The sequence below is a fragment of the Vulpes vulpes genome, chromosome 9 (genome assembly GCF_048418805.1).
Source record: "Vulpes vulpes isolate BD-2025 chromosome 9, VulVul3, whole genome shotgun sequence".
Lineage (NCBI taxonomy): Eukaryota > Metazoa > Chordata > Mammalia > Carnivora > Canidae > Vulpes > Vulpes vulpes.
In genome coordinates this window covers 89060057-89081557 of record NC_132788.1, presented here as the reverse complement: position 1 = coordinate 89081557, position 21501 = coordinate 89060057, and the positions used below count along the sequence as shown (strand labels likewise).

Genomic DNA, 21501 nt, shown 5'->3' with positions numbered 1-21501 from the left:
TCAAATTTCATTTCTACGCAATTATTTTGTACATTTTACTCTTATCTATGCCTTCGAGGCTATTTATATCATATTTATATTTTCTCTATATCATGATGTGCTATGGCATCGGTCTCTTCCCAACTTTACGTTCAGTGACTTCATGTTGGTAGCCTGAAATCAGGCACGGTGGGAGTATTTACACCTCAGAAATCAGCAAATGCTACAAATCATGGCTTTCCCCCTTGAGAGCTGGTTGCTAAACATTTCCCAGCACACCACTGCCCAGAGGCACTGGAAGAGAGTGGGCTTCCTAAAGGCGCATTATCAGAGAACACATAAGCCATGCTCAGTTCCACTGGCAAGGCAGCATGGCCCGCAGGCTGGAAGCTGTTCTGTATTTGTCACCCATTTATTAATACAATTTGCTCACAGCAAAGGTTTCCCGGCCTGTTTCTAAGAGGCAGATACACATGATTCGCCCACAGGACTGTTATCATTACTGCATTCCTGTTTGGCTCTTTACAATTTAATTAACACGGAGCAGCCAGGATACATCTTCTCTCTATCTCCTTGCTTGCCGGAGGCACTGTCTAAGCAGAAACTAGAGAAGTCTTCAGCGCTTGGGCCACTTGCTGCTAAGTGCAGATGGCATGTGGACACAATTCCACACTTTCTCTCCCCACCTACGGAGAAGACAGTGCCGAGACCCCTCCTCTGCCTTGCCAGCTGTGAACTGGAGGGATGCCAGGCATTCCACCTGCTGGCCCCCTCTCCTGGGAGGGGTAGGCTGGAATTAGTCATGATGTCATGGAGAATATTAATTAACTGGTCTACTGCAATCTCCCATTCCCACACCTGGGCTGCTGGAGTGGGTGGGATTAGCAAAGAGCCCAGCAGCCTTGACATAAGATCCTGGTTATCACTGCAGACCAATATGTTCCCCTGAGCAATGAACAGGGAAGCCCTGCTCACAATGCTGCTGTGTGTCCAGTCACCCCTGAGCTGGCTGATGAGGGCCAAGGAAGGGCACAGACACAGCTTAGAGTGAGGAGTGGGGAATGGCAAGAGTTGCGCAAAGATCTTTCAGATGCAGTGGGAAGCAATAATTTACTTTTATTTCTGAAATAAACCCACAGAATCCAAGTGACCTTGAGGCTTGGGAGTACTTTTTGCAGAGTCTGCAACAGAAAAGTCCTGGGCCTAGAAGGAGGGGGCTCAGTGTGCAGAGGGGATGGGCTTGGAGGCCAGCAATGAGGTTCACATCCCAGCTTTGTCCTCACCATCTCCGTCAGGCTCAACTTCATCATCTCAATCAGGGACAAGAATAATAATACTCGCCACATAGGGTTGTTCTGTGGATTAAAAACAGAATGTAAGAGGCTTAGCAGTGGGCTGGGTGCCTTGTCAGCACTCAATATATAGTGGGGCCAGGGGCAGGGATGGGAGAAGGACATTTCACACTAGATTCTTTTGTACTGGTTGCATTTTTTAGATTATGTTTATATTACCTATTTTTTTAAGTTAAAAAAAATAATGCAACATAAGCAAAGTTGTCACGGATTGGAAAAAGGATGAGCAAGGTCCCTGTAATATGGGGTAGCAATAGCACCGACATCACTGGGTGTATGTGAAGAAGGCTCAGCCCAGTGCCTGGCACGTGGTTGTAGCCATGTAAATTTGCCTGTCCTCATTAGTGAAAAGCCCATGACTGAGATTCTGCATATAGCCTGCTCTTCTAGCCTTATATCTGCCTTCCTCGTAGCCAGTATTGCGGGGATTTCCGGGGGGGGGGGGGGGGGGCAGTCCTCATCAGGAGAACCTCTGCAACTGGTCTTGGCAGGAACCTCAGGGCTCATTGTGGAGTCTGAGCCTCCTCAGCAGGATAGCTGAAGTCCCTGGGGTCACCGGTTTCTGGAAGGTGGTCACAGGCAGGTTCCCGAGGTGCTGCTGGCTTGTCCTAACTCTAGGTATCTGCAGGCATGGATGCAGGATTTAGGAAGACAAGGGAGCTCTGGGATCTTTTTATTTGGCAGGAATGAGAGATCTGGCAGGAAAGTTAGGAGGCATGGACTAAATATGGGAGGGAAGGTTTGAGTAGTTGAAAAGCTTTCCATTGCAAATTACAGCAAAACCCACTGCAATCTCTTTGAGGTAACTAAGAAATCCAGGGGCATGTGGGTTTTAGGCTCAGTTGGATCCAGGGATTCAAACAGTGTTACCATTTCTCAGTTCTGTTCTCCTTATTGGCTTCCTTCTCAGAGAGAATGACTTCCCAGGGCTCTAGGTCTGTACCTTGGCAGGTTCAAAAGTCCAGTGAGGAATGAGAGGCCACTTCTCTGTCAGCTGCCATGGAAATCCCACTATATCTCTTTGACTTGATTAGATCCCAAGCCCATTCCTGAACCAATTATCCCAGCCAGCAGAATTTCATCAGAGGTTAATCGAACTCTATGCCGAACACATGGGCTGCAATGGGAGAGAGGCATGTCCACCACAGGGAAATTGGGGCACCATCAACAAGAGGATAAAGAGGTGGAAACACCACAGTATCCACTGCACAGGGCAGTCCAGAAAGCCCAAAACCAGTAGTTTTGGCTTGGCTTCTGGCTTCAGGGTTGTTTGTAGGCCATGTAAGTACCACCTTCCTCCACCCTGCCAAGGCAGGTAGGAAGCTCACCCTCCTGTCTCACGAATAGCCTCACTATTCCCTGTAATGTATCAGTGGGAGCTTGGGTCCAGCTCTCTGAAGGACACATGGAGATGACAGAGCTGCAGAGGGCTGGGACTGCATGGTGGTCCTAGAAGGCTGGACCCCTCCCAGGCACTGTGACTCCCCTCCTCAACCAAGATTCCTATACCCATACTAGACAGAGGAGCAGATGAGCCTCTACCTTCCATGCACCATGCTGGCTTGGCTCTGAGTAGCAGCAGTGATCCGTGGTGACCAAAGGCTAGAAGGCCCTCGCCAAATGTTGCAGACCAGATAAGACTAGATATGACCAGAACCTTCAAATGGCTCGGTGGAGGGAGAGGGATCCTGAGAGGAAGCTTTCAGGATAGCTGAGATTGAATTTACCATATTTCTCACCATCTTTGTCAGGGGGAAGTTGGAGTTAGATTTCATTTGATTGAGCAAAACAAAGTCACGTGATGTTTACTTCGGCACATTTGAACGGAATGAAAATCAAATCTACCTGACCAGTACTTATAGAGCACCTCCATTATGTACAAGGCTGGATCGGCTTTTACACAGTGGATCCTATTTAAGGGTCTTTAGAGACGGGGGTGCCATCTCTTTTGTGAATATTTTCCTTTGTTTCTCAGCCCTCCTAAAAGGGGAGTCACCCTGAGCTGCTAACTGAAATCTTCCCCTTTTCTCTCTGCCTATCCTCACTGGGGATGAAGATCAATTCTTCACTTTTATACATCCTGTTTATATTCCTCTGTCCCTCTCTTCTAGGCTACAGATGCCAAATCCTGTTATGGGTTGAACTGTGTTCCTCACATTATACCTTCCCACTGAAAAAATGATACGTAGTAGTTAGTCCTCATCCCCAGTACCTTAGAAAGTGGCCTTCTTTGGAGATAGCATCTTTACAGAGGGAACAAGTCAAAATGAGGTCCTAATCCAATATGACTGATGTCTTTATAAGAAGGGAAATTTGCTGCGTGCATAGGGGACACCATGCGAAGAGATAGGGTGAAGATGGCCAACTCTTCCCTCACAGTCTTCAGAAGGGACCAACCCTATCGATGCCTGGGTCTTGGCCTTCTAGACTCCAGAACTGTGAGATAATGAATGTTTATTAAGTACTTTATAGGGGATCCCTGGGTGGCTGAGTGGTTTGGCACCTGCCTTTGGCCCAGGGAGCGATCCTGGAGTCCCAGGATCGAGTCCCACGTTGGGCTCCCGGCACGGAGCCTGCTTCTCCCTCTGCCTGTGTCTCTGCCTCTCGCTCTCTCTCTGTGTCTATCATGAATAAATAAATAAATCTTAAAAAAAAAAGTACTTTATAGTGCTTTGGTGTGTAGTACTACACCTTATGTTCATAATACTTTGTAAGGGCAGCACTAGCAGACTGATGCAGATTCCCACATCCTTTAAAATCTTTACTCAAAGGAAGAGCACCTTTCTTATTCTGGTCTCTGTTGGTTGTAAGAGATGAAACCTAATTCAAATTAGCATAAGCAGAAAGGGAATTGAGTGATGTCTGTAATTGAAAACCTCAGATTCCTCCCAGGGTGTCCAACTTAAGCCATGGTTGGATCAAGTGGTGCTATTCCAGCTGTCTCTCTTTATGGCTCTAGGATGGGCTTTTTCCATGATGGCTGCTGGCAGCTCAAGCCTCGCATATGATGAACTTAGTAATGACAGTGGAAAATCCTGGCAGGAAAATCCTGATCCAGGGGAGAGAAGTTGATTGGCCCTGCTTGGGCCAGGTGCTCATGGTGGGATATTCTGTTAGCTCCATGTTAAGTGTGTTCTCTCAAAAAAAGAAGTTCTGTTACCTGATGAAGGGGATGATTTGCTGGCCAAGGAAAACCAGCACTTGTCCCACTGAAGTGCTTCTCGATGGTTGCTCTAGCTAACCACGTGGGTCCTGAACACAGGTGGCCTAGGTGCAAACCTTGGAGCCACCTATTACCAGCTAGACAAAATTCCTTGGCCTTAAACAAAAATGAGAGCAGTAGCTACCTAGGAGAATATGGGAAACATTGACCATGTGCATCTATGTAGAGCGCTCAACAGCGCTTGGCACATTGAAAGCTTTCCTAATGCCTGTGTTCTCCTCTCCAGTTTCTCTAGTATGTCTTGACTGTGGGGCCGTGTGTGAGTGTGAATTCTCCCAGAAATAGATGCCAAGATGAGATTAAACATGCAGGGATTTCATTAGGGGAAACATTTGTGGGAGAAAATGGGAAGGGAGATGGGGAGCCTGGGGAGCCTTCAGACCATGAGCCAGCCTGATCCAGCGAGAAGGACAGAGAGAGGGAAGGAGGGTGGAGTGGCCACCTTTTAGACCTCTGTGTTGCAGCAGAGACCTCAAGACAAAGTAGACCAGGAGTCCCCAGGGCCTCTCTGGCATGGGCTTGCGTTGGTGTGCTGGCCACACTGAGTGGAGGCGGGGAGCAGCCCAATTGGGAGGCATGGGGCTTATCCTCACAACCCCTAGGCCTTGAGTTCCTTGCGGGCCCTGCCTCCTCCCCTGCTGTAACTCTGGGACCTGCACAAATACTCATCAGTGTGACTGGCAAGCAGGTGCGCATTGTAGCCATGCTGTGGTGGCCAGCAGAGTTTTTAGGCTGGTTTCCTTACAGGGACGAGTGCTCCAAAGTATTCTTCTCAATGTCCTTTCTTTGTAGAAATTAATGAACCGGCTACACGTGAGCTTGGCCAGCTGTTCCACACTTTTTCTTTGAGCAGAAACTTCTTTCATGTGGAAACTGCCCCAAATGCCTTTCCAGCTTTGTCCCCCATTCTCCCCAAAACCCCGCCCTGCCACCATCTAGGAATCAGTCCCCTGCTATCGCTCCCTTGCCAATAATACCACCAAAGCTACAAGTGAAAATCAAAGAACGTTTTTAATGAAAAAAGCCCTTTACATCCCTTTTTCTGCAAATCCACTGCAATAATTTTGAGACCGTTAGTGACATTTAAACCCTTCTAGATATTCTGACGCTAGAGGGAGGCTGTTCTTGCAACACAGTCAAATAGTAAAGTCTCTTTACATTTTACCTGTGACCTTTCCTTTCATACAATGTCAACAATATATAAAACAAACGTTTGAAGTTTCCAAGACAGGTTTTGGTGTGTGGGTAACCAGCGTTCTTGCCATTATTCACATTCATTATTCAGTAAGTGTCTTTGGAGTACCTTTTTTATAATGTTAATTTGCATATGCATGTCTCTTTTGTACTTCATGCTGTCCAAGCATGGTTCACACTTTTTTTTAAATACATATCCTTTCACATTATGATAATATTAATTGGGATTTCTTAAATTAAGCTTCCTGACTTCCTTGGTGAAGCATGGAATGGGTGGCAGGCATGTATAAAACTAGTCCAGAACAAAGCAAGGTTCATTCCTGCATGGATAAGTGACAGATGCCCCTTGGCAATCTTGTTTGGAACCCACATCTAAGCATTTCTAATCATTTACCAGTGCCACAATTTTTGTCTCCCTTATCTTGTTTCATCCTCACAGCATCCCTGCAAATTAGGACTTGTCATTCCCGTTTTACAGATGAGGAAAGTGAGGCTCAGAGAGATGAGTTGACTTGTCTATTGTCCTTGGGTTAGTAAGTGGCAGGGCAGGGTCCTGGTCTCAGCACTGTCTGATGCTGAAAACTGAGGCTGTCTCTCCTTCACTGTTCTACATTTCACAGCCGATGTGGTATCTGTGAGACATGAAGACTCCACCCAAACCAGAATGGGAGAGAGCACACAGAGGCATTTGCTTTTATCTTTTTTTTTTTTTTAAGATTTTATTTATTTATTCATGAGAGACACAGAGAGAGAAAGAGACACAGGCAGAGGGAGAAACAGGCTCCATGCAGGGAGCCCAATGCAGGACTTGATCCTGGGACTCCAGGATCATGCCCTGGGCTGAAGGCAGGCACTAAACTTCTGAGCCTTCTGAGGCTTTTAACAACTCTCCTTGGGGCACCCGGGTGGCTCAGTCAGTAAAGCGACCAACCCTTGATTTCCACTCAGGTCTTGATCTCAGGGTCATCGAACCCTACATGGGCTCTGCACTCAGTGGGGAGCCTACTTGAGATTCTCTCCCTCTCCCTCTGCTCCTCCTCCCTGCTCACCCTCTCAAAATAAATAAATAAATCTTAAAAAAAGTCCTCCTCATCCCAGATGATCCCCATCTGCAGCTGGGATTGGGGGGAATGGCTATTAGACATGCAAACCCAACTCCATGGGCAGCACTTGGTTGGAGCGGGAGATTTAGTTTGAAACAGTTACATTTTCCTCAAATGGATTTGGCTACTTGTTGTGCACTTAGGGAGGGAGAGGAAATAAAGATGTTGATGCTTAAAAGGAGATTGGGGAAATTTGGGCTAGAGAAACAAGGAAGATGTGCTTTCTGCCAGGAAGAAAAGGTTAATAGACATTATTTGTTTTATTCCCCAAATCCACCCATCCTTTCAGTAATGGCACACTGATAGTGTCTGGGGGAGCTGGCCCTCCCTCCCTCACTCTGCTGAAGACATAGTGACCCAGCCCTGCCAGTCAGGACATGATATGCCCCAGCTCAGGGATTGGTTCAGGATGGACACAAGATCCAAGCCAACCAGCCAGGTCCCATCACCCCATCTGGAGACTTTTGCTTAGATTTCAAAAAGGATGTACTTTTCCTTTTTTCCCCTGAGACTTGGATCTGTAAGAGCTTGGAGCTGTTGGGAGGCAACTTGGTTTCATAAGGGAAGAGCTTATCTGAGAATGGAGTCAACGTGGAGAAGACATTGCTGAGAGATAGAGGAAGACCAAGTCCTGCATGTTTGAGCTTTGGACCAGTTGAAACTAGGCTTATAAACTTCATAGTTATGGGAGACAATAATCTCCCTTTGTGCTTAATATGGTTTGGATTGCCTTTTTTTTTTTTTTTTTTTTGTCACTTACATCTGAAAAGAATTCCAACTGACCCAGGATATCAGACATCAGACTCACATAAATCTGAATAAGGGAAATATGCTTTTCTGGTAGCAATTACATCTACTCATTCATTCCATAAATATTTATTGAGCTTCTGCTATGTGCCATTCACTCTCCTACGTGCTGTAGGAGATTCAGGAGCAGCTCTTAAGGGACAGATGGTCTGATTGAAAGAGGATTTGAAGCAGAAGACAAGGGTAAAACAAGGTGGGAAGGGAAGATGCCCCAAGAGATGTAGATCATATGCTAGAGGGATCCAAGGGAAGGCTTCTCTTCTAATCACGGGACCATTTTTTCCTGTCCTCTGAATCTAGATGTTCAGCTCAGTACCTGGCACAGGATGAGTGCTCAGTAAATCTTCAAAGGATGAATGAATTTGTGGAGGGTGTAACACTAAGAGATAGGACAGCTGAACCCTTGAGTCAGCCTCAAGGCAGAAAAGTTGGAAGTCACAGACCCCTGCCCGTGGTTTGTATTGACTCAGTGCTCTGGTGAAAGAGGGGGTGCTTTACTGTTTAAAGAGTAGAGGAGTGAACTCCGTTCTACCTGCATGTTCAACAGCCAACTGGTTTCTATCTTCAGATAGAAGATAGAATGGGAGGTTGTATGGGAACCTCCTAGGATTAGTCTTTGTCCTTGGGTTTCTTGACACATAGTCTTTTTTAAAGAAACAAATGTCAGTATTGACTCTTTTCTTGATTATAATTTTTCTGTGCCCACAAAATTTTCTTGGAGTACATAAAAATATAAAGAAGAAACAGAGTTGTAGTCCTGCCACTAAGAAATAACCACTACTAACACACACACACAGATGGAACTGTACTGATTTAATTCACTTTCCTGTTGTGTCATATCTTTCCTTGTCAACAAACAGAGCTGTACATTATTGTTTTAATGGCCGCTGAGTATTCCATTATAGGGATGAACCAAAACTAATTGAACCAATTTTCTGCTGTCGGACATTTAGGTTGATTCTCGTTGTACACTATTATAAAAACAGCAAGTGAATGAATATCCTCATAGCTAAAATACTGTACATTTTAAATCATTTCCTTTGGATAAATTCCTAGAAGTGGAAGTTCTGGGGGATCCCTGGGTGGCGCAGCAGTTTAGCGCCTGCCTTTGGCCCAGGGCGCGATCCTGGAGACCCGGGATTGAATCCCACGTCAGGCTCCCGGTGCATGGGGCCTGCTTCTCCCTCTGCCTGTGTCTCTGCCTCTCTCTCTCTCTCTCTCTCTCTCTCTCTCTGTGTGTGACTATCATAAATAAATAAAAATTTAAAAAAAATTAAAAAAAAAGAAGTGGAAGTTCTGGGTCAAATGAAATGCATGCTTTTAAAGCTCTGTGACACACACTGCAAGTCTGACTTCTGGTATTTACTCTCAAAAGGGCCTACTCCTCTATATTCTCCCCAATACTTGCTGTTACTATTTTTCCTTCTCTTTTGTGGATCTGAGGGGCAAGAAGGTGTGGCCTTGCCAATAGTGTGGCAGAGGGTCATGCTGGTTCCTCCTGTCCCTTCCCATAAAGCTCCCTGACAAGAAAACATTTCTCCTAGACATGGGTCTGATGAGAAGAGCAGGTGCTCCCTATAGGAACCCAGCTCCTAGGTTTGAAGAGGCCAGGAACTTCATCTTTCCAGTCTTAGTTTCCAGGAGAATTACCTCCTTCTTTCATTAGTACCACGACACTCTTCTGAGAGCTTAGGGTGCCAAGTTCCTGACACAGTGTGGAAACAGAGAAGAATAAACGTGCAGGTCCTGGTAGCTGATGGGAAAAAATTGGGAGTTTTCAAGTGACACAGCAACAGCAGGGTCTTTCATCACGCCAGGATCCAACCTGCTTTAAAGAGATCCAAGCAGATCAGGCATGATTACAGCACGAGTTTTATTAGAACAAAGCCTCGGTAATTCTTGCCCCAATTACTATTTTTCCCTCTTTCTCCCCATGAAAATTTAATGCTACACTCTCAGCAAGGAGGCTTCTTCTTAATTGATGGGCACTCTGTTAACTGAACCATCTCAGGGGACGCCAAATGATAGCTATGAACAGACCCAGTGTGATCAAGCCCCCTTAACCAAGAGGTGTGCTCCTGGGAGTCTGCAGACGGAATCCAGAACCACTATCCCTTGATCATTTGACAACTAATTACTGAAGGCCTGCTTTGAAGCATGAGTTACCATGAGCTAACTCAGAGTTGGTTCAGGAAGATCATCATTGTCTGTGTTCTTTTATTTATTTATTTTTTAAAGATTTTATTTATTTATTTGAGAGAGAGAGCATGAGCTGAGGGAGGGGCAGAGAGAGAGAGAGAAAGAGAGGGAGGGGGGAAGTAGACTCCCCATTGAGCGATGGAACCTTACACCTGCTGATCCCCGGACCCTGAGATCACCATCTGAGCCAATGTCAGACATTCAACCCACTGAGTGACCTAGGCACCCTGCCCGTGTTCTTTTAGAAAAATGTTCCCCAAATTCCTGAAGCTCGGTTATACTAAAGCCCTATGGTATAGGGAAAAATCCCAGTATTTGGAGCTATGGGGACCTGGGCTCCATTCTTTTTTTTTGGATAGAGTTACTAACACTCATCATTTCTCCTCTTTGAACCTCAGTCTCCTCATTTGTGAAATGGTGATGGTAGTGATCTCAATTTTGCAGAGTTGTGAAGGATTCAGCAAGGTGACCCATGCAATGTATTTAGCATAGACCTTCATGCATAGTAGGCACTCAGTAGATCTTAGCTCTGTTATAATCACCATCTGTAAAATGGAAAGAATGATGCTAATCATAGAGAGCCATTATAAAGATGAAAGGAAACAAGGCTTGTTAAGTGCCTGGTATCTAGAAAGTTCTCACAAAAAAATGGCCTTTTGGGTTATTTCTCTATGTTAGAAATATCACTCTTGAGAGGTGAGAGATGCTGGAGGAGCAGGAAGACTGAGGTATAGGGGAGCTATTGAATTTTTGTAACAGAACTTGTAGATGTTGACTTTTAAAAGCAGCTTCCTCTTCTTTTCTTTTTTTAAGATTTTATTTATTTATTCATGAGAGACACACACACACACACAGAGGCAGAGACATGGGAGAGAGAGAAACAGGCTCCATGCAGGGAGTCCGATGTGGGACTCGATCCTGGGACTCGATCCTGGGACTCGATCCTGAGACTCCAGGATCACACCCTGAGCCAAAGACAGATGCTTAACCGCTGAGCCACCCAGGGGTCCCAAAAGTAGCTTTCTCTTCTTGAAGAGTTTCTAGTAAATGTGCGACTAGGAAGAAATAATTGCTATTTGATAACACGAAATGTCTATAGTTGCTTTTTGAATGATAGGTTTAGTGGAATTCATGTGGAGAAAAAGAGAGGGAAAAGCTTTTGGAGATGAGAGAAAAATGACTAGTAACCCAAGGACCCAAACAGATGATAATCAGTAAAAGAGTCTTGGTCAGGGTCTTGTTGATGGATTTTCAGTAACTGTCCCTGCCCAGCGTTCAGTTTTCAATTAGCAATAATCGCACCTCAGATAAATCCCATTGGCTACGATACTGCCACGGCGCAAAGCTCTGCCCATCGTTCAGTCGATGTTTCTCCCCCACCTCCATCCTGTGCTGTAATTACCTTCTGTTGACTCCAGATTTGAGACAGGTCTGTTATACCCAGGGCCTTGATTGGTGGCACCTGGGCCACGAGCGAGGTGGCTTTGTTCCTGCTTGAGAAGAAGGGGCTGGAGGCATGAGTTCTGAGCAGAAACTCGGAGCAAAAGGGTACAAGAATCTGTGCCCTTGAACTCTCAGGGAGGCCTTTGCACCTGTCACCAGCAATGTAACAATAACGTAAGTTGTCTTAGTTGGCTATTAAAACGAAGAGTGACTGTTCCAGAAGGCTGAGGAATTAACATAAAGAAATTCATATAAGCCTTCAGACAAGTTGCTTATTATGTAGGTTTTTAGGAAGGTCTCCTGGACTCCAAAGTACTTGAAAACAAAACAAAATAAAATGCAACATATGCACAAGTGTCTGGAGAGTACCCGGTGCCAATTTCTCTGAGAAGCCAAAGCTATTGGTGGTTTCTGCCACAATAGAGAGATGAGCTTTGATGACTCAAAAATGTGTGTACATCAGCCTTGAACATGGTTTCCAAATGCTTTTCTAGTCCCAGAGGGACCAATTTGGCATTTAGGGCATACATACAACATTTTCTATGTGCCACCTCAAGCTTTGGCATCATAATCAATGGAGGGGAACTTAATGATGAATTAGAACATCCCCTTTGGGGATAAATTACCTGTCTTTTAAAACACAGACTAGAAAGTCCTCCTTGTTTTGCCAGTTGGTTGTGTAAAAGCCACCAGCCTTGCCCAGATTTGAGCCAGTCTAAAGGGAATGGATATTTGTTTAAGAGGCAAGAATGTCTTTCTTGTTTTTTCACCTTAGTAATTTACCTGGATGACTTCCTCCTTCTGCTTGGCACTGTAAGGAATTGTTAAATACATTACATGACCAAATGGGAAGAAAGAAGAGGGAAGAATATGGGAAGTTGAGAGAAACCTCATGAATCCATGACCTTTAAGTGAGAAACAGAAAAATGGGAAAAACAGGAACAACATTTAGTTTCAAGGGTGGAAGGAAAGAAGAAAAAAGTGAGATTATCATGCATGAGGATTTATGACAATAGTGTAGAAATAGATGCTCTTTTACTAGAACCTACTATTTTTCATACTGAGCTAGCAAGTCTACCACATGTGGCAAGCTTGTTCCCTGTTCTCACAGAGCTTACCCTTTTGGCTCTACACCATTGGGGTAGGTTCCTGTGGCAAAAGTTATATCCACTGCTAGGCTGGGACCTCTCCAACCACACCTGTTGCTTCCCTATCTTTCCTCTTCAGTTATTCTGGAATCTTCCTAGTTCTTCCATCCTGCTAGGCTGTATCTCCATCACCTAGACTGCTCTTTGCCTGGCTATCTCCTTTTCAACTCACCTGAGACTCTCCCTTCCCTGGGGAAGCTACCCTGATCCCAGATTGGGTTTGATTCCCTTATTTCCTTGTATTGTTTAATTCATAATTAGTAACTATGGGCCTCAGGTCTGTCTTCCCCACTGCTCTGTGTGGATCCATGAAGTCTGGTATAGAGTCTATTTTTTTCTTTAGCACCTTGCTCTGGGCTTGGCTAATAATAGAGATTTGATAACCATGGGAAAGCAAAAAGTTTATTCCTTTTGTAAAAAAGATTTTATTTATTTATTTGAGAGAGAGAGAAAGAGAGAGAAAACAAGCAGGGGGAGTAGCGGAAGGAGAGGGAGAGGGAGAAGCACTCTCTGCTGTGCAGGGAGCCCAACACAGGGCTTGATCCCAGGACCCTGGGATCCTGACCTCAGCAGAAGGCAGGCTCTTCACCAACTGAGCAACCCAGGTGCCCCCAAAAGTTTATGACCTATATCCTAGGAGTTACAAGTCTTAATTGAATTTCATTTTTAACCCTAGATTATCAGTCCTTTTTTTCCTGCTTCAATGACATCTACGTATTTCTTTATTAGTATATCTAGTTTTTACCCACATCATTCAGGCTAATGAAGGAGAAATGCAGCTAAAGAAATAAGCAAATTTTCTTCTGACATAATAAGCAAGTCTTAAGAGAATGGAAAATTTTCTTCAAGGGGAAAACTGGAGAAGTGGTGAAGATGTTGCTCTAAATCTCAGACTTGGACAGACACTCCATTTTAAACCCTGTAGTATTAATCTATGATTATGGCTTTTCTCATTTCTCACATTTGAGAAGAAAATACACATTGTCTTTGTGACTTTAGATTACAATGCTTTATGAGGGCTTTAAGCCCAAGTACAGCAAAAAAAAGAGAAAAATCTGCACCAGAAAATGTAAGCAAGGAAATAGGCTTTCATGATGCTAAACTTTCTGGGGTGTTGACATCAGTATGGGCACATGATTTCTATGTAAAGTGCCGGGTGGCACCTTGATTTACTAGCCTGAGGGAAAATTAACCAGTGCCATAGTCTCTACCATAGAGAATCAACAGAATGAAATACAGCCTTCTTTCACATGGCCTTCCAGAAACTGCAACTGCCTGCAAATGGCCTACAAAGGGTGAGTGGTTAACCCAGGCACTGACAGGAAATAAGAGTGACTCTTTAAATCAAGCAGTAGCTAAAATTGCTGATAAACCAGTGAGAATCTCACGGGGCACGAGGAGAGGTTTTGAAGACCCACAGACCAGGATTCCAGACCTAGCTGTATAGCTTACAACAGAGGGGACCCTGGGCAAGTCACTCTTCCCCTGGGCTTCACTTTCCTCTCTGCAAAATGGGTTTAGTAATACCTCCAGGCACAAATTTACTCTGTAGAACACCCAGGGGGACCTGGCCCCAGTAAATGCTCCCAGGGAAACTGGTATGCCTCTTTGTTCCCTCAGCTCCCAGGTGTTGAGGGCCACAGGTCCCTAGTCTGGAGGCATATGCAGTGAGTCACCAAAAAAGTCCAAGTTGAGCCTTCCAGTTGAGTCTCAATTTTAAAGAGAGTCAGCAAGGTTAGAAAACTGTTTTCTTCCACTTTCCAGGTTTGGTTTATTGGGAGCAGAGCCCTCAGAAGATTCCTAGGGCCATTAGGAAGTTCAAATACTGTCTTGAGAACAATGCAAAGACTTCTGTGGGTCAATTTTTCCTCCAACTAAATGCACTTAAGAGAGCATTGAGGGCAGGCATAAAGGAGACTACAATGAGACAAACATTGAAAGCAAAAGGGGGGCAAGTCGTGCATCAGGCTGACCAGCCATTAACTTTAAACAACAAAAACATTTTTAAGTCAGATAGATCACCAGCTCTCTGCCCGCTGGTGCCTGGCAGCTCAGAGGGGAAGCGTGTTTCTATGGCCCAGGAGTCAGGGTGTCCATGCCCTTGGCTGCAAGTCCACAGAGGCTGCAGGAGCCCCAGGACTTGGGTGTACGGTTGGGGGTGACCCTATACTGCCTCCAGATGCCCCCTTGGGTAGACCCTGGAGGCTAGGCACTCAGCTTGCTCTCTGGCATCAGCAACCTGCCACTAATTGGCTTGCTGTTTTCTTTATTTCTTTACTAATGCCTTTTTTTCCCCCATGCCCTCTAGGACAGGACACCGCCCAGCTCTCTCCACTGCTCCCACCTGGGTCCCAAGACGTGGTTCCTGAACACCGACATCCTGTCCAGAGAAATGCCAATGCGTTCAAACACATGGCCAGGCGGCCACCAAGTAAGCCTGCTGCAGGCCTGGCAGGTCCAGAGATGGGAGATGCTGAGCACCCTTGAGGGCAACAGTGAGTCCCCCAAACCTACCCTCCACCCCACCCCACCACTGGCCCACCCCTGGCCCACCCCTGCCCCTCATCCTGGGTCCCTGGTTCCCTGCAACAGGTGTGTGTGTGTGTGTGTGTGTGTGTGTGTGTGTGAACTCTCTAGCAGTTCTAGGTCATTTGGAAGTACTACCCCTGTTTTTATTAAATGAAGGAAGCAGAACAGTTAACATTCCATACGGTGCAGAGAAAGGGCAGCAAGGCGACTGCAGCCAGCCTTGGACTATTCATGTGTTCTCTGACTGATTGAACACATTCTCCTTGAGCACCTTCTATGCGCCAGGCTCCAATGTGACTTGCATGTGTCTCACACAGCCCTCCTCATACACATCCCGGGTGCGTGCATCACCCTCTGGAGTCAGAATGAAGAGGCAAGGGCTCAGGAACTAACTCCTGGTTTCCCCAGCGACCATTCCTCAGAAATTTACCTTGGGAAATTTTCTTCCCTCACTCCCAGCAGGTTTGCTCAGGGGTGACCTCATTCCCCTTCCGATGATTCCATTGACCCAAGTCTATTAATACATCCCGTGAGTTTTGGAGCAGGGAAGAAGTGTGACTGGCATGGGCCAAGGAGCACCAGGACCAAGGCAATGGCCCTTCTGTTGGAGGAGAGAAGTTTTCTTTGGCCCACCTGGGAGAGGGGATGAGATATTGTGTTTAGGGGCTGAGGGAGGTGAGGAGAAAACTAGCCCAGGGTGACAGACTCAGGGTTTAATAATTTATTTAAAGCTTTTCACTTTTTTAAAATGGAAAGAAATTTTATATCCTTATCATAAACAATAAAAATAAATGACTATATTAAGGATAAAACCATATAGTTAAATTCTAATTTGGTCCTGCTGTTAACTACAGTTGTTCAGCCTAAGGCTCATTTCTTTCTTTCTTTCTTTCTTTCTTTCTTTCTTTCTTTCTTTCTTTCTTTCTTTCTTTCTTCTTTCTAAATTTTATTTCTTCATTTGAGAGAGAGAGAGAGTGCTAATAGGGACAGGAGCAGAGGGAGAGGGACAAGCAGACTCCCCACTGAACACCGCCTGACTTGGGGCTCAATCCCATGACCCTGACATTATGACCTGAGATGAAATCAAGAGTTGGTGGTTTCAGCAACTAAGCCATTCAGGTGCCCCTTATTGTCTCTTTCTGAAAATCAGATTCTAACAAGTTATTAGAGATATGTCAAAGGCTATGCCCAAATGAGGCTTTTTCTTGGAATAATATGAAGGACTAAAAAATAATCCACTTAATGACACATCCATCTTCCACCAAAATCTTCTCAGAGGTCGCCCTTGGTATGGGTCCCACACCAGAGGCAAAGTACCTGTACTTGGTAGAGATGATATACATTAAGAGATACATTAGGGGCACCTGTGGCTTAGTTGCTTAAGAGTCTGCCTTCAGCTTGGGTCATGACATGGAAAATTCTAGAAAGATCATCTTATGAAAGGTCTATTGCTGATAGGATTTCCCTATCTCTGGCCATTTGGAATGGCCACCCAAGACCACACCCTACAGCTTATAAAATTAAAAAAAAAAACCTTTTTTTTCCCATTTATTGTGTATTGAATGCCTACTAGATGCAAGGCAGAGCTATAGCCCTATTGTTAATGTTTTTTCTAAGTAAGTAGTTTAGCCCCTTAGTCATAGATTCTTTTCCTGTATGTTATTAATAATAGACTAGCAGCCTATGCTAAACATAGGTTACCACAACTCTAACTCCCCATCCTCTAGTAAAATCTAGTAGGCCTATTGTACTGGTGAGAGATGGATACAATTTTATGGTAGAAGAGACAAAGAGGTGACACTTTCTTCATGTATCTCTCATGACCTCCACTATGGCCTCCTTCCCCACCAGCTCCTGGTACTGACTGCCTAGACAATTGACTGGTTAGCATATATTTTAGCATGGAGGCCATATCATCTGAAATAATTCTGTGTTATCTGCTAGATAGGGTCAAGGCATTTCAATACAAATCAAGACATTTCAATATGAATGTGTCCCTGGGAGAGATGCTCTGCCATGAATGAGTTTATTGGTTAGCATGTTAGTCATATATTGCTGTGTAACAAATCACCCCCAAAATTAGTGGCTTAAAAAAATGTTTATCAAGTCATAGTTTCTGCAAATCAAAAATCTGAGCACAGCTCAGATCTAGTCAAGGACTCCAATCAAGGGGTTGGCTGAGGCTGTGGTCATCTCAGGGTCCCATGGCAGGAGTACCCACTTCCCAAACTCACTCACCTAGTGGGGAAGAACTCAGTTTGCTGTGGACTATGGGACTGAGTCTCATTTCTTTACTGGCTTTTGGGTGGAGGATACCCTTAGTTCCTTGCATTTAGATCTTTCCGTAGAGTAGCTCAAAACAGCTTGCTTTATCAGAGCAAGTGAGAGACAAGACAAGAGAAGTATCAAGAAGATGGAAGTTATGGTCTTTTGTGAGTCTCAGAAGTGACATTCCATTTCTCTTGCCACATTCTGTGCCTTAGAAGCAAGTCCTGAGGTCCAGCTCATATCCAAGGGGAGGGGATTATGGAAGAGTAAGAATACCAGAAGGCAGAGATCACTGGAGACAACATAAGAAGGCTGCCTATCACATTTAGTTCATTTGTTCCATCTAGAGCTCTCCGGGCACTGGGCATTCTTTTCAACTCATAACTTGAACTAGTTTATCTCAATAACTCAGGTCTAAACTTCGTGTTCCATGGGAAATTTTTAAGGATTAGGAATTTGGATTAGAATTATCACTACTCTCCTATTTTATAAATTCTCACCCTATTTGAGGAAAATCTCATTAATTTTTATTTCCACGTATATAAAAATACTCTTCCTTATTGAAAACAAAAATGTGGGAAGCCTGGGTGGCTCAGCAGTTGAGCGCCTGCCTTCAGCCCAGGGTGTGATCCTGGAGGCCCAGAATTGAGTACCACATCGGGCTCCCTGCATGGAGCCTGCTTCTACCTCTGCCTGTGTCTCTGCCTCTCTCTGTGTGTCTCTCATGAATAAATAAATAAAATCTTCAACAAAACAAAACAAAACAAAACAAAAAATGTTTATCTGATTCACTCTGTAAAGCTAAGACATTTACTGAAGGAATAAAAAACACAACTCCATACATGAAAACTGAATAAGAGAGAAATCTGTTTAAATAAATAAGATGGTGTTGGTTGATTCACCTAACTAAATTATGGTTATTTCATTAACTCTTCAATTGAATTCCAAGTCCCCATTCTATTTGCTGAGGTAAATTTGTTTAACATGAAGCCTTGACATTCTTTAAAATAATTATGCTTCTAAATGAAAGTTTAATTTTTAATCATTTGCTTTGCTAAAATAGAAGCAAATGAGAGGATAATACGACAATTTAAAGGATTTGCAATAGATCCCCTAGAGCTGGAAGAGACACGAATTTTTCCTGAATGCTGCTGACTAGCGGAGGAATTTTAAATATGGTACTAGAAGTACTTCCTCCCAATGTTTGCTTCTTTGATGGAAATAAAACCAGAGGGAATAGAAACCAACAGGGGTGAGGCAGGGCAATGCCCTCTGATGAATTGCTGATCTTAATGGGGACTGCCATCTCCCATCCAGAAGCCCTCTCCTTATAAATTCAGGTACCACAGTGCCGGTCCCAGGATGAAAAAGAGCCCATTCCCAGCAAAACAGAATGAAAACAAATTTCACCTCAGAATGGAAGAAGTAGATATTACTATGTATTTGCAAATGAAATCTATACAATAGGAGACACAGATTAGTTTGTTTCAACTTTTGACTAAAAGGCATGATTTTTGGTTTGTTTGCTTTTTAAATCACTTTCCAGCTTCGAATGCATCATCTGCCCAATTCAGGCTAGGAATGTGAATTTTTGCGAGAGATGTTTTTAAGCAGAATTACCAAATGGTCAATGAACAACAAAGCTTCTCTTAATTAATAACTCTAGATGATGGGTCTCCTTAAGGAGGATTGACTCCCTCTTCACTGTCATACAATCTTGCAGATAATCACATTTTTTCTCTCTCTCCAGAAATTGTGAATCATATGGATTCTCTTTACTTCCTCACATTCCTGATTGCATTACATGGCAGAGGATAGGATTTTCAATATGACACATGCTTATTTCCTTTAAGTAAAAGGAAAAAAGTCATAGAGGGTAAATGTACTTGTGATTCTGTTTTGTTTGAGAGTTTCGAGGGATTGAGCTCAGGGGTGAGGGGGTCATTTTGCAATGGCCCTGACTTGTAATTTGTGTTTTGTTTGTTTGATTAATTGTCTCTGATCCTTTTAAAACCAGTGAGGGTGCAGTGACATTCCTGGTAGTCAGAGTCTTTTGGAGTTCATACATGGATTTTTTTAAAAGCTTACTATCGTTATTATTTATTGCACAAAAACCTTACAGTACTGTTAATATAAATCACAATGAAAAAAATTCATTCATCATCCTACTCAAACTTTTTTCATTTTTCAAGTTCCCTCCCAAATCTTGGTTATGCACAGTATTTTTCACATAGTTGCAATAGAAGGATAGGTACAGTTTTGCATTTTACTTTCAAACACAAGGTATCTGGCAGCCCTGGTGGCGCAGCAGTTTAGCGCCGCCTGCAGCCTAGGGCCTGATCCTGGAGACCCAGGATCGAGTCCCACGTCAGGCTCCTGAATGGAGCCTGCTTCTCCCTCCTCCAGTGTCTCTGCCTCTCTCTCTCTCTCTTTGTCTATCATAAATAAATAAATCTTAAAAAAATAAAATAAAATAAACATAAGGTATCATACACATTTTTCAGTACTTCATTTTGCTCTTCATGATTAAAATGCTAATATCTGGATAGTATTCCTTTGAATGGTGAGACCATAATAGAACTAATCATTTTTCAACTATGAATATTTAGATGAAATATATCTCAGTATATAAATATTGCTACACAGTGTATTTTTATTGCATAATTTAGAAAATTCTTTTGGATTATTTCCTTGGTATAAAGTCCCCAAAGTCAAAGGATATGAATATTTTTATCCTTTTTAGAATAGTGCAATTTTGTATCCTTAATGATTTGTATTCATTTGCACTGCAATTTTTGACCATATCAGTTTTACTAGTTAGCACTGGGAATTCTCATTTAAATTTTTTTCTTCTTGAATGGCTGAAAAGTGGGTGCCTTTTGATGTCATCATATCATTCTTTGTCAATAGACTAATGGATATTATTTCCAAGTCTTTACTCTTGCTCTCTGAGGAAAGAATGTGATGACAGTTTTCTCAATTCTTAACTCATCATTTCTTAAACTAATAATTGGAACACAACCCAGGCAAATACTATTTAGATATATTAGCATAATTTAATTTCTCACATCTCTGCACTTTTAGCTGGAACATGAGAAGTAGAAGGAGGCCATAGCTGGGACTAAAGGGGGGTTCAGTGTTGCTCTTACCTCAAATAATCACTTGGTGCTCTGTCATTTCCCTGTGTCTTTGCTTGCATTCTCCATTTGCCTGGAAAGTTCTTTCCTTCTGTCTCCATTTTAATGATTGTGGCAGGTGGAATGCGAGAAATGGCTCCCAAGATTCCAGTGCTCTAATCCCCAGAACCTATTGATATGATGAATTATCACTCCCATGACTATGCTTTGTCATATGGCAATTAGCTTTCATAGGTTTATCCAGGTGCATCTGAGCTAATCACATGAGCCCTTTGAAAAGCAGACTTTCCTGGTAGCAGAAGGGGAAGTCATGGATTTGAAGCATGAGGGGAATTTGACACAACAAGGCTGGCTTGAAGATGGAGAAGGCCACATGCCAAGGAATATGTACAGCTTTTGGGAGCTGAAAGTAATCCCAGTTGACATCCAGCAAAGAAATGGGGACCTCAGACCTACTACTGCAAGGATCTGCATTTGACTAACAACCTAGAGTGTGGAAGCAGATTCTTCTCTAGAACTGGATAAGAGCCCAGCTTGCCCAATCTCACCTTGCTTTCGGTGAGACCTTTGTGAAATCCTAAAGGGAAAACCAAGTTGAACTCATCTAAGACTTCTAATCTACCAACCTGTGAGATAAATGTGGGTGTTGCTTTAAGCTGCTGAGTTGTGGTAATTTGTTACAGTGATAATAGAAAATGAATCCAGTGACATAGAAAGAGGGTTGTCAAACAGAGTAGAAATAAACTTTAACCAACTTACTGGGCTTGATAGATACCATGTGTAAGAATTGCTTACTAAAGTCCTAGGCAGGCAGCCGAACACTTCTGCTGCTGGCAACCCGAAAATACTCCTGTCCTCTTCTACTGCTGCTGGGTGAGTCATTTGCTCCCAAATCTCCCGACAGGTAATTGTACTGGTTATTATATGTACACGTTGGTATGTGTTTAACTATTACGTCAATGGGATGTAAGAGTAAACATGTAAGAGGGTCCATCCTTCTACCAAGATAAAATTGATTGACTTGTAATGACTAGATAAATGGTAAGTCCCTAAAAAATGCTATGGAATTAGGTGGGTGAGATCACTGGAAGACCAGAAAAGAACTGGAAAGTTCTAGAA

The 21501-nt window shown here is 43.6% G+C and overlaps 1 long non-coding RNA gene and 1 pseudogene across 1 annotated transcript in view; one reads left to right on the top strand and one right to left on the bottom strand.

Annotated features, from left to right (window-relative positions):
- Positions 1 to 15718, top strand: part of LOC140593931 (uncharacterized) — a 67283-nt gene extending 51565 nt beyond the window's left edge. The window contains exon 2 of the long non-coding RNA XR_011994382.1: positions 14757 to 15718. This is a non-coding gene — a long non-coding RNA (uncharacterized lncRNA). The remainder of the gene's footprint in view (positions 1 to 14756) is intronic.
- Positions 11128 to 11204, bottom strand: LOC112912959 (U4 spliceosomal RNA; annotated as a pseudogene).
- Positions 15719 to 21501: the final 5783 nt, after the last annotated feature.